At 41.8% G+C, this 14,358-nt stretch overlaps 1 protein-coding gene across 1 annotated transcript in view; it reads left to right on the plus strand.

Annotated features, from left to right (window-relative positions):
- TMEM132D (transmembrane protein 132D) overlaps positions 1-14,358 on the plus strand; it is an 883,628-nt gene that overhangs the window by 83,098 nt on the left and 786,172 nt on the right. The gene's annotated exons all lie outside the window — the stretch shown is intronic.

Below are 14,358 nucleotides of genomic sequence, written 5' to 3' on the forward strand. Positions count from 1 at the left end.
GTAGAAGGAAATAATGGAGCTTCTCTTTACATATAATTTAGATATTATCCTAAACAATATTTTCATACTGTCCCATCACTTCATGGAAAATCATTGGGGAAACAATGGAAACAGTGACAGACTGTTTTTTTTGGACTCCAAAATCACTGCAGATGGTGACTGCAGGCATGAAATTAAAAGACGCTTGCTCCTTGGAAGAAAAGCTATAACAAACCTAGAGAACATATTAAAAAGCAGAGATATTACTTTACCAGCAAAGGTCCCTCTAGTCAAAGCTATTGTTTTTCCAGTATTCATGTATGGATGTGAATGCTGGACTATAAAGAAGGCTGAGGGCCGAAGAATGGATGCTTTTGAACTGTGGTATGGAGAAGACTCTTGAGAGTCCCTTGGACTGCAAGGAGAGCCGAACAGTCAATCCTAAAGGAAATCAATCCTGAATATTCATTGGAAGGATTGGTGCTGAAGCAGAAGCTTCAATACTTTGACCACCTGATACAAAGAACTTTTCATTGGAAAAGACTCTTAATGTTGGGAAAGGTTGAAGGCGGGAGGAGAAGGGGCTGCCAGAGGATTAGATGGTTGGGTGGCGTCACCGACTCAATGGACTTGAGTTTGAACAAGCACTTGGAGATGCTGAAGGACAGGGAAGCCTGGTGTGCTGCAGTCCATGGGGTCACAAAGAGTTTGACACGACTGAGCAACTGAACCGCAACAATGTTTAGAAAAAGGGATTTTTAATCTACTTTATTGAAGTATAGCTAATTTGCAATGTATTTTGCTGTACAGCAAAGTGATTCATTTATACATATGTATACATTCTTTTTTTTTTATTTGGGTGCATGTGGTCTTAGATGCCCATGGGTTTCTCTCTCTAGTTGCAGCATGCCAGCTCAGCAGTTGTGTTGTGGGGCCTTGGTTGTCCTACAGCCTGTGGGATCTTAGTTTCCTGAGCAGGCACCGAACCCACACCCCCTGCACTGACTGGTGGATTCTTAACCACTGGACCACCAGGGAAGTCCCTGCATTCTTTTGCATTTTCTTTTCCATTACAGTTTATTACAGGATAGAAAAATTTTGTGATTCCATTTTGTAATGAACATAATATCTTATTACAGTACTTTGTGTACCTAATTCACATGTAAGGGAAAATATAAGTATATAATATTTTATTATATACATGTATACCTATATAGCACAGACTATTTGGTATACACATATATATGGCTCCCTTGCTCACTCGCTTGCTCAGTCACGTCTGACTTTTTGCGGCCTCTTGGCCTGTAGCTTGCCAGACTCCTCTGTCCATAGGATTTTGCAGGAAAGAATACTGGAGTGGGGTGCCACTTCCTATTTCAGGAGATCGTCCCAATCCAGGGATCAAAACAGCTTCTCTTGGGTCTCCTGCATAGGCAGGTGGATTCTTTACCACTAGCGCTACCTGGGAGGCCCACTTATATATAAAGATACATAAATATTGCTTCTGTGTGAATTATGTGATATACTGCTGTGCTAATATACTCTTGCACTCTATATGTGTTGTATAGAGTATATATGCTTATGTAGAGAGTATATTTATATAGAATAATGTGTGACTAAGTTTATAGACAAACACAGACACACACACACATACATACCCATGGTGGGTATTTAAAATACTGTTTACTGCCCAGGGTGCCTTTGATTTTACAATGAAAAATTCAAAAGCTGGTGGGTTGAACCCTTGCTGGCCTGATGTGTGAGTCTAGAATTCGGGGAAGTTTGTCCTGGGGTGCCCTCACATGTTTTATTGCTAAAATCAGATTCACCCTGGGCTTAAACACTCTTTTGAGCGCCCCTTATGTGTCTGTAGAGGACGCACTGGAAGCATGCTTTCTTTCTGTCTTCAGACTTTCCAGGTGACCTCCTGTAGTTTGATGCAGGCTTTCTCATCTTTCTGCATGTTGCCAAAATTCTTCACCCTCTGTGCACTGAGGACCAAAAGAAATACAGAGAGTATCAGAGGAATGAGAAAAATGGCTTTATCTTTGCTTGCAAAGGGGAATACATAGAATTGTGCTGCCCCTCTGGGTGAATAGGAAGAGGTTTTATATCCCAGTGAAAGTCTTACTTTTTTTTTCCTCTGCAGAATTTCAAAATGGCCACAGCTTTGCAACTCAGCAATCAGGTCTGGCGTCCCTGAAGTTATCAGCCTCTGACCTTCTTTCTGAGACGCAGAATGCTGCAAGAGAGTGTAGGGGGAGAAGAATGCCAGATGCAGTGTATCATCTGTATGGAGTCTGAGAGTAATTAGCTTTGTTAAAGACAAGTCCAGCTACAAGTGTTTGTTAGTGGTAACAGCTAAGAAGTAATCCAGATTGCTTAACTCTTGAAGGCCTGTTTGGCTGGTATATGCCAAAAGCTGTTCACTCATTTCTGTTTTTGCTGCAGCAGTGAGTTGTGCTATGATAACTCTCTTCATATCCATATTCCATAACATTTGTCCAATCTTTTAAACAGGCATTTTCCTAAAAAGTAGAATTTCTGGGGGCCAAGAGTATCTTTAAAAGTCTTTCATTTTGGAAAATTCTATTCTACATTTGCCTCTAAAATGTTGTAGACATCTCCACTGCTTTTATTTGTGTATATATCTCAGTTCCCTGTCCCCTTATCTATATTGGTATCATGATGAGAGGAAAAAGGATATCTCCTTATTCTTTTTTTTTAAACCTTTGTTAGTTTGTTTTTTAGTAGCACCCTGTGGCATGTGGTATCATGGTTCCCCAACCAGGGATCGAACCTGCACCCCCTGCATCCCAGGGCAGGGTCTTATGCACTGGACTAGCAGTGCATGTGCGTGCAAGCTCGTGTCCGACTCTTTATGACCCCATGAACTGCAGCCCACCTGGCTCCTCTGTCCATGGAGTTTTCTAGACAAGAATACTGGAGCGGGTTGCCATTTCCTACTCCAGGGGATCTTTCAGACCCAGGGATCAAACAAGTGTCTCCCGTGTCTCCGGCCTTGGCAGGTGGATTCTTTACCACTGTGCCCCCTGGGAAGCCTACCTGGAATTCTTTTCATTTGTATGTCTTTGATTGTTAGTAGGTTAAATCATCTTCTTGTTGGTTTTCTCCCTTTATTTCTTTTGGGAATCAACTTTGCATCTTCATATCCTAGGTTGATTTTTGTTGGGGTGTCCCTCTTTTTTAAAAAATTAGAGGTTCTTTTGTGTTGAGAACAACCTTGCTCAAGTATATCACATATATATGTGTTATATATATATATAAAGAGAGAGAAGTTAGCAATAATTTCAGAACTGCATCTATGTTAAACTGGTCCTTTTTTTAAAACTACCTTCTCTTATAATTCAGTAAGGAGGGACTGATTGAAAATTTGAGAGGCTGATAGGGAATCAGACCTAAGAAAGATGGCAAGGGGTGCATTAATCATTCCTGCAGGTGGAGTTCTGTGATGTGGCTTCCAGCTCTGCCGATGAAGAGGTTGCTGAATTCGCTAAATTTGAGTCCAGACGGGATAGGCAGTCTTTCACTGCCAATTTTTAGGAAGATTAGAAAGGGCTTTCCTATTGTACAGGATACCTCAGGGCAGTCTTATTTACTTATTTTTATCTGGGCTGATGAGTGATTTAGGGAAGATGGTATTGACATCTTTGAGTTAATAGCCGCTCACCCATGGCTTTTAATCCTGATTTATGGCTATGGTTTAAGAGCAGGAATCCAGTGCAGCAATTTATGTAATGGAGTGAACCACTGCCCCGAAAAGCAGCCTGAACGTTCAGAGGTTATTAGTTCATAAAAACGTCAGAGGTGAGTATCTTTGTTTGGTGGGACAGCTGTTTAATTCGAAATCTGGGAAGTTGCTTTATTTTTTGTCTGAAGAGAGAGGGGGAAAAAAATAGGTGTTTTGGATTACATTTTGTGTGTAATTCTGTATGACAGATATATTAAATTAGCCTTAACAAGGCTTTTGGAGTTCTGCCTCCACACTGTAAATTTTATTTGACTTTTTCATTTGCAGGTGGCATGAAACCATTTCATGTATATTTCATGGGCTCCGAAGAGCCAGAAAAGTCCGCGCAGTAATGTGAGGTCTCAGCCCATTCATTCTGAAGCAGATACCATTCTGAAGCAGACGCGGGCACGTGATAGGGGAATATTGTCTGCGTTTATGTTTTGGGTAAAAAAATATTAACAGCAAGCCCCTAAACTTTTTGTTTGGTGGAGAAACCAGTATTAGTAAGGTCTGAGCAAGTTTGGAGTAGGAATACGGTTCCTCTTTGTTTTTCCATCAAAAGCATAGATGGTTCTGTTTAGAGAACTTGCCTCATGGAGGAAGACAAAATCAAGGTGCTGTTTTGGAACCTGATTCTACTACAGAAAATTTTAGAAGGCATTTTGTTTGTAAACCTAGTAATTAAACTCATTTGCATGTGTGAATTTTGTACTCAAATCTTCACCACTCAACTCCCCACCTTGGAACTTAACACTCAGGGCTTGAATTTAGTTTGGTTATTTCCAGATTTATTTCCCATTAAAAAGTAATATTGAGAATAAAGTCTTTTGGGAGAGATGTCAGATGAGAAAATTATCAGAAGGTATTTGCCACAAATGTACACATTTCAACTGAAGCGAGTGGTGCCTTTAAAAAAATAATTTTCCGATTTGGTTGGCACATCTGTTGCTGTATAAATTACATAATTTCCCCTCGGAGACATTACTTTAAGTGGCAGTGGTCACAAACATGAAACACCGAAGTCATGTTTTTCATTTCCTAGCAAGTGTCTTTGAATCAAATTCTTTTCCCTCTGGCTGAAGAATAGATTTTTTCCCCCTTTTCATTTGCTTTTTCTTCATTGCTTTGCAAAATTTGGAATCAATTAGGGGGATAGATTTGTTAACGGTTGCCTTAATTAGTTTGCTAATAGCTACAATCGCAAAGTAATTTTTTCCAAGCTGCCTGAATCTTTAGGTATGTAGAGATATAAGTATAATAATCATTGCTTCAGAGTGCTGTATTTTGCTAACAATGTATGTAAACATCAATAGACAGCCAGGGAGTGGTTTTACTGCAGTAATTCATCTCTTTTTATAGTGTTGGGGAGGGGACCCTTTTTCTGATTTTAGTGATTCATGGGGAGTGTTTTTATGTGTGTAGAAGGAAAATAATGCCATTATTTTGGTAGGTAAGCTCTACTCTTGCTTGATAAAGAGCTAATGTATATGTCTTTACATTTATGAAATGCAGAATGTACTTGTGTAATTTACCAGCTCCCAGTCGGTAGTCCAGAAAAACACTTACTTTTGCTTTATTGACTATGCCAAAGCCTTTGACTGTGTGGATCACAGCAAAATTCTTAAAGAGATGGCAATACCAGACTACCTGACCTGCCTCCTGAGAAATCTGTAGGCAGGTCAAGAAACAACAGTTAGAACTGGACATGAAACAACAGACTGGTTCCAAATTGGGAAAGGAATAGGTCAAGGCTGTATACTGTCACCCTGCTTATTTAACTTCTATGCAAAGTACATCATGTAAAATGCCTGGCTGAATGAAGCAGAAGCTGGAATTAAGATTGCCAAGAGAACTATCAATAACCTCAGATATGCAGATGACACCACCGTTACGGCAGAAAGTGAAGAAGAACTAAAGAGCCTCTTGATGAAAGGGAAAGAGGAGAGTGAAAAAGCTAGCTTAAAACTCAACATTCAGAAAACGAAGATCATGGCATCCGTTCCCATCACTTCATGGCAAATAGATGGGGAGACAATGGAAACAGTGAGAGACTATTTTTGGAGGCTCCAAAATCACTGCAGATGGTGACTGCAGCCATGAAATTGAAAGATGCTTGCTCCTTGGAAGAAAAGCTATGATCAACCTAGACAGCATATTAAAAAGCAGAGACATTACTTTACCAACAAAGGTTCTTCTAGTCAAAGCTGTGGTTTTTCCAGTAGTCATGTATGGATGTGAGAGCTGGACTATAAAGAAAGCTGAGCACCTAAGAACTGATGCTTTTGAACTGTGGTGTTGGAGAAGACTCTTGAGAGTTGTTTGCACTGCAAGGAGATCCAACCAGTCTATCCTAAAGGAAATCAATCCTGAATATTCATTGGAAGGACTGATGCTGAAGCTGAAGCTCCAATACTTTAGCCACCTGATTCAAAGAGCTGACTCATTGGAAAACACCCTGATGCTAGGAAAGATTGAAGGCGGGAGGAGAAGGGGACGACAGAGGATGAGATGGGCGGATGGCATCGCCAATGCAATGGACATGAGTTTGAGTAGGCTCCAGGAGTTGGGTGATGGACAGGGAGGCCTGGCGTGCTGCAGTCCATGGGGTCGCAAAAAGTTGGACATGACTGAGCGACTGAACTGAGTTGGTATTCACACACAGACAGACACACACAGGTGTGAAATAATAGTACCAGAGACTTCTAAGGACTTGGCAGCATCCATACCCTTAGAGGCTTCACCTCTGTCTCGTCAGTTATATGAAACCCGCTTGCTCCTCATTAAATACTATGAATAGATAAAAATATAATGGTTGTATCACAAATGATGTGTCCCTACAGTTAGATCAGATGGGACTATTGAGACCTACTGAGTACAGCTCATGACTTAACATGGTTTATTTCTAATCCTCATCACACATTTCCTACAGGTTGGTAGAGTCCCCTTGTGCAGGGTCCAGGCACATGGAAGCTCGGACAGCTGGTTGGTGTACCTTCTGGCTCAGAAGCTCCCTGTGGCAGGGAAGAGTGTGCCTGGTCACACACCAGCTCCACAATGCTGAGCTAGAAGAGTCAGTTGTAAGATCATGCTCAGTTGAAAGATCAGTTGTAAGATCATGTCCATGGTCTGTGGAAACCCTTGGTCACAGCTGGTCATGGACTTGCATCTAACCACAGAGGTGCTGGAGAAATGGGGAAAGCACATGATTATTTGTCCTTCAGCAAATGTCCTGCCATGCAATTTAACAACTATACGTTTCAAGGATTTTTCACTTTTCTAATCAATACTATTTTTTCATAGAATAGTCTTTTGTGTGATTTGCTTTTATGCATGCATCTTGTCTTGTGAAAGTCACTCAGTCGTGTCCAACTCTTTGCGACCCTATGGACTGTAGCCTGCCAGGCTCCTATGTCCATGGAATTCTCCAGGCAAGAATACTGGAGTGGTTAACCTGTCCCTTCTCCAGGGGATCTTCCCTACCCAGGAATCGAACCAGGGTCTGCTGCATTGCAGGTGGATTCTTTACCATGCATGCATGCTAAGTTGCTTCAGTCATGTCCGACTCTTTGTGATCCTATGAACCGTAGCCCACCAGGCTTCTCTGTCCATAGGATTCTCCGGGCAAGAATCTTGGAGTTGGTTGCCGTACTCTCCTCCAGGGGATCTTCTCAACCCAGGGTCTCTTATGTCTCTTACAGTGGCAGGCAGGTTCTTTACTATTAACGCCACCTAGGAAGCCCTTTATATCAAATACATATTAATAAATGAAAAAAGCCAATCTGAGGAGGCTAATGCTGTATGGTTCCAGATTTATGATATCCTGGAAAAGGGAAAACTGTGGAGACAGGGAACAGATCAGTGGTGGCCAGGGGTGGGGACGAAAGGATGAATTTGGCAAAGCCCAGAGAAGTTTGGAGCCTTAATGGTGGATTGCATGTCATTGTCCATTTGTGCAAACTCATAGAAGATGTAGTACCTAGAGTAAACTCCAATGTGAACCATGGGTGACACTGATGTATGAGTCAGTGTAGGTTCACCAGTTGTAACAAATGTACCATCTGGTGGGGGATGTCGATTGTGGATACGGGGAACTGTGCACCTGTGGAGGCAGAGGGCAGGGGAAAGTTTGTACCCGCCCCTTTCTTTTGCTCTGAACCTAAAACTGCTCTAAACAACAGTCTTTATAAAAACAAACCAAAAACCTCAAGTACAGAAAATTGAGTTAACCTAACAGTTTAAGGTCAGACTGTCATTAACCCCTAGCAAGACCCCTTCTTGCTTTATTTTCTGCTTTTCCTTTACCTTTCAACCCTAGTCCATTTCTCTTCCTCATGGGTTCCTGTCCTAACGTATTTGATGCGGAGCTGCCAATATTATGTATCTTTGTAAAATACATAGTCATGGTGTATAGGTATGTGTTAAGGCATTTGATGGGTATTATCTTACATCCTTGCTTCTGTTTCTTCTTGTTTCACTTGGTATATTTTAAGATCTAGGCATGTTGTTTATCTAAACTTTTGCTTGGCTGTCCATAGCATTCATTTGCCATGTTTAGCATCTGGGAGAATGTGGAAAACCTCTGTGTGTGTGTGCTATGTCGTGTCAGTCGTGTGCGACTCTTTGCAATCCTATGGACTGTAACCCACCAGGCTCCTCTGTCCATGGGATTCTCCAGGCAGGAATACTGGAGTGGATTGCCATGCCCTCCTCCAGGGGATCTTCCGGACCCAGGGATCGAACCCGCATCTCTTGTATTGGTGGGTGGATTCTTTACCATGAATACCACCTGGGAAGCTCAACTTCTAGGTCTTGAGAATAAAATGGTCCAGTGTGCAGCTTGTGGAAAACTAGAGTGTTGTGGCAGTCAGAGTGGGGGTTGGAAAATAATTTCTAGACACAGAGTATTGAAGAAGAGAGTGAGTTTATTAAAAACAAAGAGCAGAGATAATGTGGGTGCTGTGAGCACAGTGGGCTGACCTCCTGACTGGCCAGGGAGAGCCAACTGAAGGGAGAATAGAGTTTACTAGAATGGGAGATGTTCTTAGAACTGTGGGTGGGCTCAAGGGAGAGCTGAGGCTTTTTGTGGGTAGTTGTTATTCAGTCACTCAGTCATGTTTGACTCTTTGTGACTTCGTGGACTGCAGCACACCAGGCTTCCCTGTTCTTCACTATCTCCCAGAGTTTGCTCAAACTCATATCCATTGAGTTGATGATGCCATCCAACCATCTCATTATCTATCTATTGCTCACTTCTCCTGCCCTAAGTCTTTCCTAGCTTCAGGATGTTTTCCAATGAGTCATCTCTTCTCATGGGTTAGTAGCCAATTTTTATAGCCTCAGGACAAAATTCATACTGGAAGGGTGGCATTAGGTGATTAGTTAGGGTGCTGTAGGGTGAGTACCATACATTTTTGCCTAATATGGTGTCAGGAAGCTGGCCAGTAAGGATTGGGGGGATTTTGGCAGTGGTTAAAGTGGGGCTCAGTCAATTACAGAGGTGACCTTGGTTCCGGACTCCATTTCTGTGGCCTTCATGAAGGGCCTTGCACCTGTGACCTAGGTATGGAACTCCTCACAGAGCACTTGATTTCCACTTATGATTTTTGTTCAGCCGTTAAGTCATATCCAACTCTTTGGGACCCCGTGGATGGCAGCATGCCAGGCTTCCTTGTCCTTCACTGTCTCTCAGAATTTACTCAAACTCATGTCCATCGTATCAGTGATGCCATCCAACCATCTTATGATGGTTGGATTCAAATTATTTAAAATGTTGTGCTGGTCCACAGTCCCTCTGTGGGCTGGGTCCCATCTGTAGATATATTGCCTTTGATGCAGGAAAAGTTCCAGACAAGCTACGGACTCTGACCAGCTTCCCAAAGTCCCACTGGGCAGAGGGCAAGTGGGCTGACACCCTCACCAGTGATTCTAAAACCAGCCTGAGCTGCAGGATCTTCTGGAGAGTTTGGTTCCAAAGTAAAGAATTCTGGGCATACACACTCCTAATCCCTACTATGCTGCATGAAGAAATTAAAAAAAAAATCTCATTAGTTTTAGAGCTGTGGGCATTTGGACACAATGGTGGAGATCCACAGACCTGATGTTTGTATTGGCTGGGAAGTCTGTATTTCTTGAAGACACACACTAAGTGATTTGATGTGTTGCTTTAGGGGAGAGGATGGAAATTCATGCTGTGTTTGGAAGGTTTCTGTGGGGCAGGGGAGTGGACATCCCATTGGTGTAATTTTGTTAGTCATAAAAAGCACTAATTAAAAAATTAAAATTAAATTTATATTTTAATTAAATTAAAATACAAAAACAGGCTTCCCTGGTGGCTTGCTGGTAAAGAATCTGCCTGCTAATGCAGGAGATGAGCGTTCCATTCCTGGATCAGGAAGATCCTCTGGAGAAAGAAATGGCAACCCACTCTAGTATTCTTGCCTGGGAAATCCCATGGACAGAGGAGCCTGTTGGGCTATAGCCCATGGGCTTGCAAACAAATCAGTCACAACTTAGCAACTAAACAACAACAATGAAAAATATGAAAATAGATAAGTGAATCAAACAGGAAACATTCTTTAATGGTGTGTTAAGGGAAATAGGTTTGCATTTGGGTATGTGTGTGATTGAGTATGGTCTATATTAAAAATAATTCCATTGCTAATTTCACAAATATACCTGAGGATAGCTTTAATTAGAGAAATGTCTCAGGGGTCAAAGTACATAGAAACCAAAGGGCAACCTAAACTGAGGCAGGAAGACTTTTCAGAACAAGGCATGGAAATCTGCAAGAGCTGTTGATAATTTACAAGTGACTTCCCTGTGAAGAATCCTGTGTATCAAGAGCAATTCTCTGTTGGTGACCAACTCGAGTTGGGGTAGATGCTGAACAATAGAAAGCTTCAGAGGAATTTTCTAGTTCTTTGTGAGAAAGATGTGCAGTGGAAGGTCTGGACCACATGGGCAAAAGCTTCCTGAGAGGCAAAAGTGGGATCTTTTGCGTCATCATTTATGATGCACTTCCTGGGACTCAGAGATGTGATGACTCAATAAAGGAAGTTTCCTGGGGGATTATGGTCAGGTTTGGGGCAACGGTTGCAGGCAGAGCTGAATACGTTCTGGCATCAGACTCAGCTGCATCTGAATTTACCTACTCAGCCCTCCTTCCTGCAGGTGACAGAGACTCGGAAGGCAGAGAGACAATGCTGGTGTTTCCTCCTGATGGGTAAGCCACAAGGCACTTCCAAAACATCATCTGGCTTAGTTCTGCTGCTCTGTGCCAGAAATCAGACAGATGTCATCTCCGTGTCATGAGTAAAGAAGCTTCTGTTGGTTTAGGATAGAGGTCAGCAGACTTTTCCTATTAAGGGCTCAATAGTTTTCTATTTTTTTTGCAAATCACAAATGGTCCCTTATACATCTTCCTTCACCTTGATCCCCCCAAGGTCAAGGTAACAGAGGGGCTGCTTGTGGGTGGAGCTGACTCATAATCTGAGACTGGGAGGGAGGAGAAAATGAGGGAGGTGGAGAGAGGGAAAGAAAGAAAATACTGAAACCACTTGGACACTTGAACCCATTGCCAATTAGAAATTTAAGTAACATATAAGCAGTGTAAATCGCTCCTCGGCTATGTCCAAATAAGTTGACTTTTCTGTCACCAGTTACTGAAAATTCTGGCTAAAACACCGAGGTTGTAATAATAATAAGGAAGCCTAAGCCTGATAAAATAATTTCTGTGTTCCATGTGCTGTTCTAGAAGATATATGCATGCCTCATCCATCTACCCAGCCTTCTGTCTCTCTCTTTCTCTGTCCTCTGTCCTTCTCTGTCTCCTCTTTCAATCCATCCAACAGCTGCATGGAGTAGCATGAGATTATTACCAGGATAATATTATTACCCTAAGTTTATGGTTGGAAGTGCCGGCAGGCAATGTAGCCTGATCACTGGACCACTCTGTTCCAGAAAGACACAAAACTTAGTGAGACCGCACACTGAATTGTGTTTCACAAGTAAGAAATGAAATATAACCCGAAAGGAGACGCACTTAGAGCTGGCATTATAGGCGGAGTTTTGAATGGCATTTGCTGTAACATTCTGAGCACTGACACGGGTGATTGCTACCCTCCCCCTCTCCCTCTCTCCCTTCCTTCTTTCCTCCCTTCCAGCGAAGAGGGAGGCTAAGGATCTTGGGGTTACTCACCACCCACGTTTGCCACAAAAAATACCATGGATTTAATTTGTGCATCATATGGTACCAGCATCATAGATGATGGCTGTGATGTTGAGAGGGGAAGAAAGACCATTGTAAATGCTAATAGACATTTTGAGATGTGGCTGCGTGGATAAATTAGAATTGTTAACATTATTTATATGGATAATTATATAATTTCTAAATTCACAGAAATAATTTGGCTTAATGATTTCTAAATGCACACAGTATCACATTAGGAGGCTTTTATTAATGCTGTTCATGTAGGGAGAAACCAAGACTGAGAATCCTGAATCTTTAATATGCCCATAGAACAGACTCTAGAAAATTCTCTTGCCTTATGAGAGGAATTTCTGAGCCATTGCAAAGAGGCCAAGATCATTTCACAAAGCCTTTGCAGTAGTTTCCGCTTTGGAGACCCCTCCCAACACCCTGCTTTGTCATTATTTGGAGACTGTGGGTACCTTTGCATATAATTTGCATACAGTCATTTTCACTGCAGTGAAAGAATACAGTTATTCATATGCCCGCTCAAAACTAGGGTGAGCATAAGCTTTCATTTACAGAGTCTGTCTTTAGGGCACACTTCATTTCACTTAGAATAAATTATCATACATTTATCATTAGTTAGCAAGTTATTAACATTAATATAAACAAATATGTGGTGCATTTCTTTGGGAAGATTGCGTTTTTAATCACTTAGTGAATGTAGCAGGCAGTGTCTACATATTTTATTTTTTAATGGCTGTGCTTTCTCAGTTTCCATATTCACATTAAAAACATAATTCCAGGCACTTTGCATCAGTTAGCTCAGAATGCACTTAATTGAGGTGAGGGGGGTTAAAAAGGAACTTTTCTCTTTCAGTGACAAACAACTTCCTCAGACACCTTTTTACACTTGAGAGTTGCTCTAATTTGTTGGTTAAGGATGTCTCCATCTACAGCGAGCAACGTTTTAAAATTTAACTTCATGAAATGTCAGAATAGGAAACAAGAAATGCTAGGTTTCCTTGGAGGTTCCTTGTTCAGAAGATGGGTTCTAACAACTAATATAACTAATTAGGATGGACAGAAATTACTATGGACTCTCTTTAATAAATCATAAAGCTTCAATTACACTAAACGATATTTTGCAAATTTTATTCCTTGCTTATATGAGAACAAAGTAAGAAAGGAGTAAGGAAGTATTGGTACAACTGTTTGTATTTTTTATCCAGTGTTCTAGAGGTCTCAGTTCTCTGACCATTTAAGGATGAAAGCATGAATTTTGGGCCAAGAAAGAATAGATTTTACTGTTTGTTAACTGGATACCAATTGGGCAAGTTACAGGATTTCGTCAAACTTCAATATCTTCATCTGAAAATGGGGATGCTAGTAATAGTATTTATTTCATAGGGTCACAGGAAAGATTTAAGGACGTCAGGCATGCATAGAGCTTAGCATAAGAGCAAAGAGAAAGGGACTTCCCTAATGGTCCTGTGGCTAAGACTCTGAGCTCCTAATGCAGGGGGCATGAGTTTGATCCCTGGTCTGGGAACTAGATCCCACAAGCCACAACTAAGAGTTTGCTTGCCACAACTAAAGATTCTGCATGCTGAAATTAAGACCTGGTCCAGCCAAATCAATAAATATATTTTTTTTTTAAGAGGAAAAGGAGAGAAGTGCTCAATTTTTACCTTCTATTATGTGGTGTTGGAGAAGACTCTTGAGAGTCCCTTGGGCTGCAAGGAGATCCAACCAGTACATTCTAAAGGAGACCAGCCCTGGGTGTTCTTTGGAAGGAATGATGCTAAAGCTGAAACACCAGTACTTTGGCTGCCTCATGCAAAGAGTTGACTCATTGGAAAAGACTCTGATGCTGGGAGGGATTGGGGGCAGGGGGAAGAGGGGACAACAGAGGATGAGATGGCTGGATGGCATCACCGACTCAATGGATGTGAGTTTGAATGAACTCCAGGAGTTGGTGATAGACAGGCCTGGCATGCTGCGATTCATGGGGTCACAAAGAGTCGGACACAACTGAGCGACTGAACTGAACTGAGCATTAATATTTATTGCGGTGTGATATTCAGTTGCTTCTTCTCTTTGTTCACTTGCTCAGTTGTGTCTGACCCTTTGCAACCCCATGGACTGCAGCACACCAGGCTCATCTGTCCTCTGTCTCCTGGAGTTTGCTTAAATTCAGTTCCATTTAATTGGTGATGCTATTTAACCATCTCATCCTCTCTTGCCCCGTTCTCCTTTTGTCTTTATTTTTTCCCCAGCATCAAGGTCTTTTCCAGTGAGTCAGTTCTTCGCATCAGGTCACCAAAGTATTGGAGCTTCAGCTTCAGCATCAGTCCTTCCAACGAATATTAAGGGTTGGTTTCCTTTAGGATTGACTGGTTTGATCTCCTTGCTGTCCAAGCGACTCTCAAGA

The sequence above is a fragment of the Capricornis sumatraensis genome, chromosome 17, assembly GCF_032405125.1.
Source record: "Capricornis sumatraensis isolate serow.1 chromosome 17, serow.2, whole genome shotgun sequence".
NCBI classification, from domain to species: Eukaryota; Metazoa; Chordata; class Mammalia; order Artiodactyla; family Bovidae; genus Capricornis; species Capricornis sumatraensis.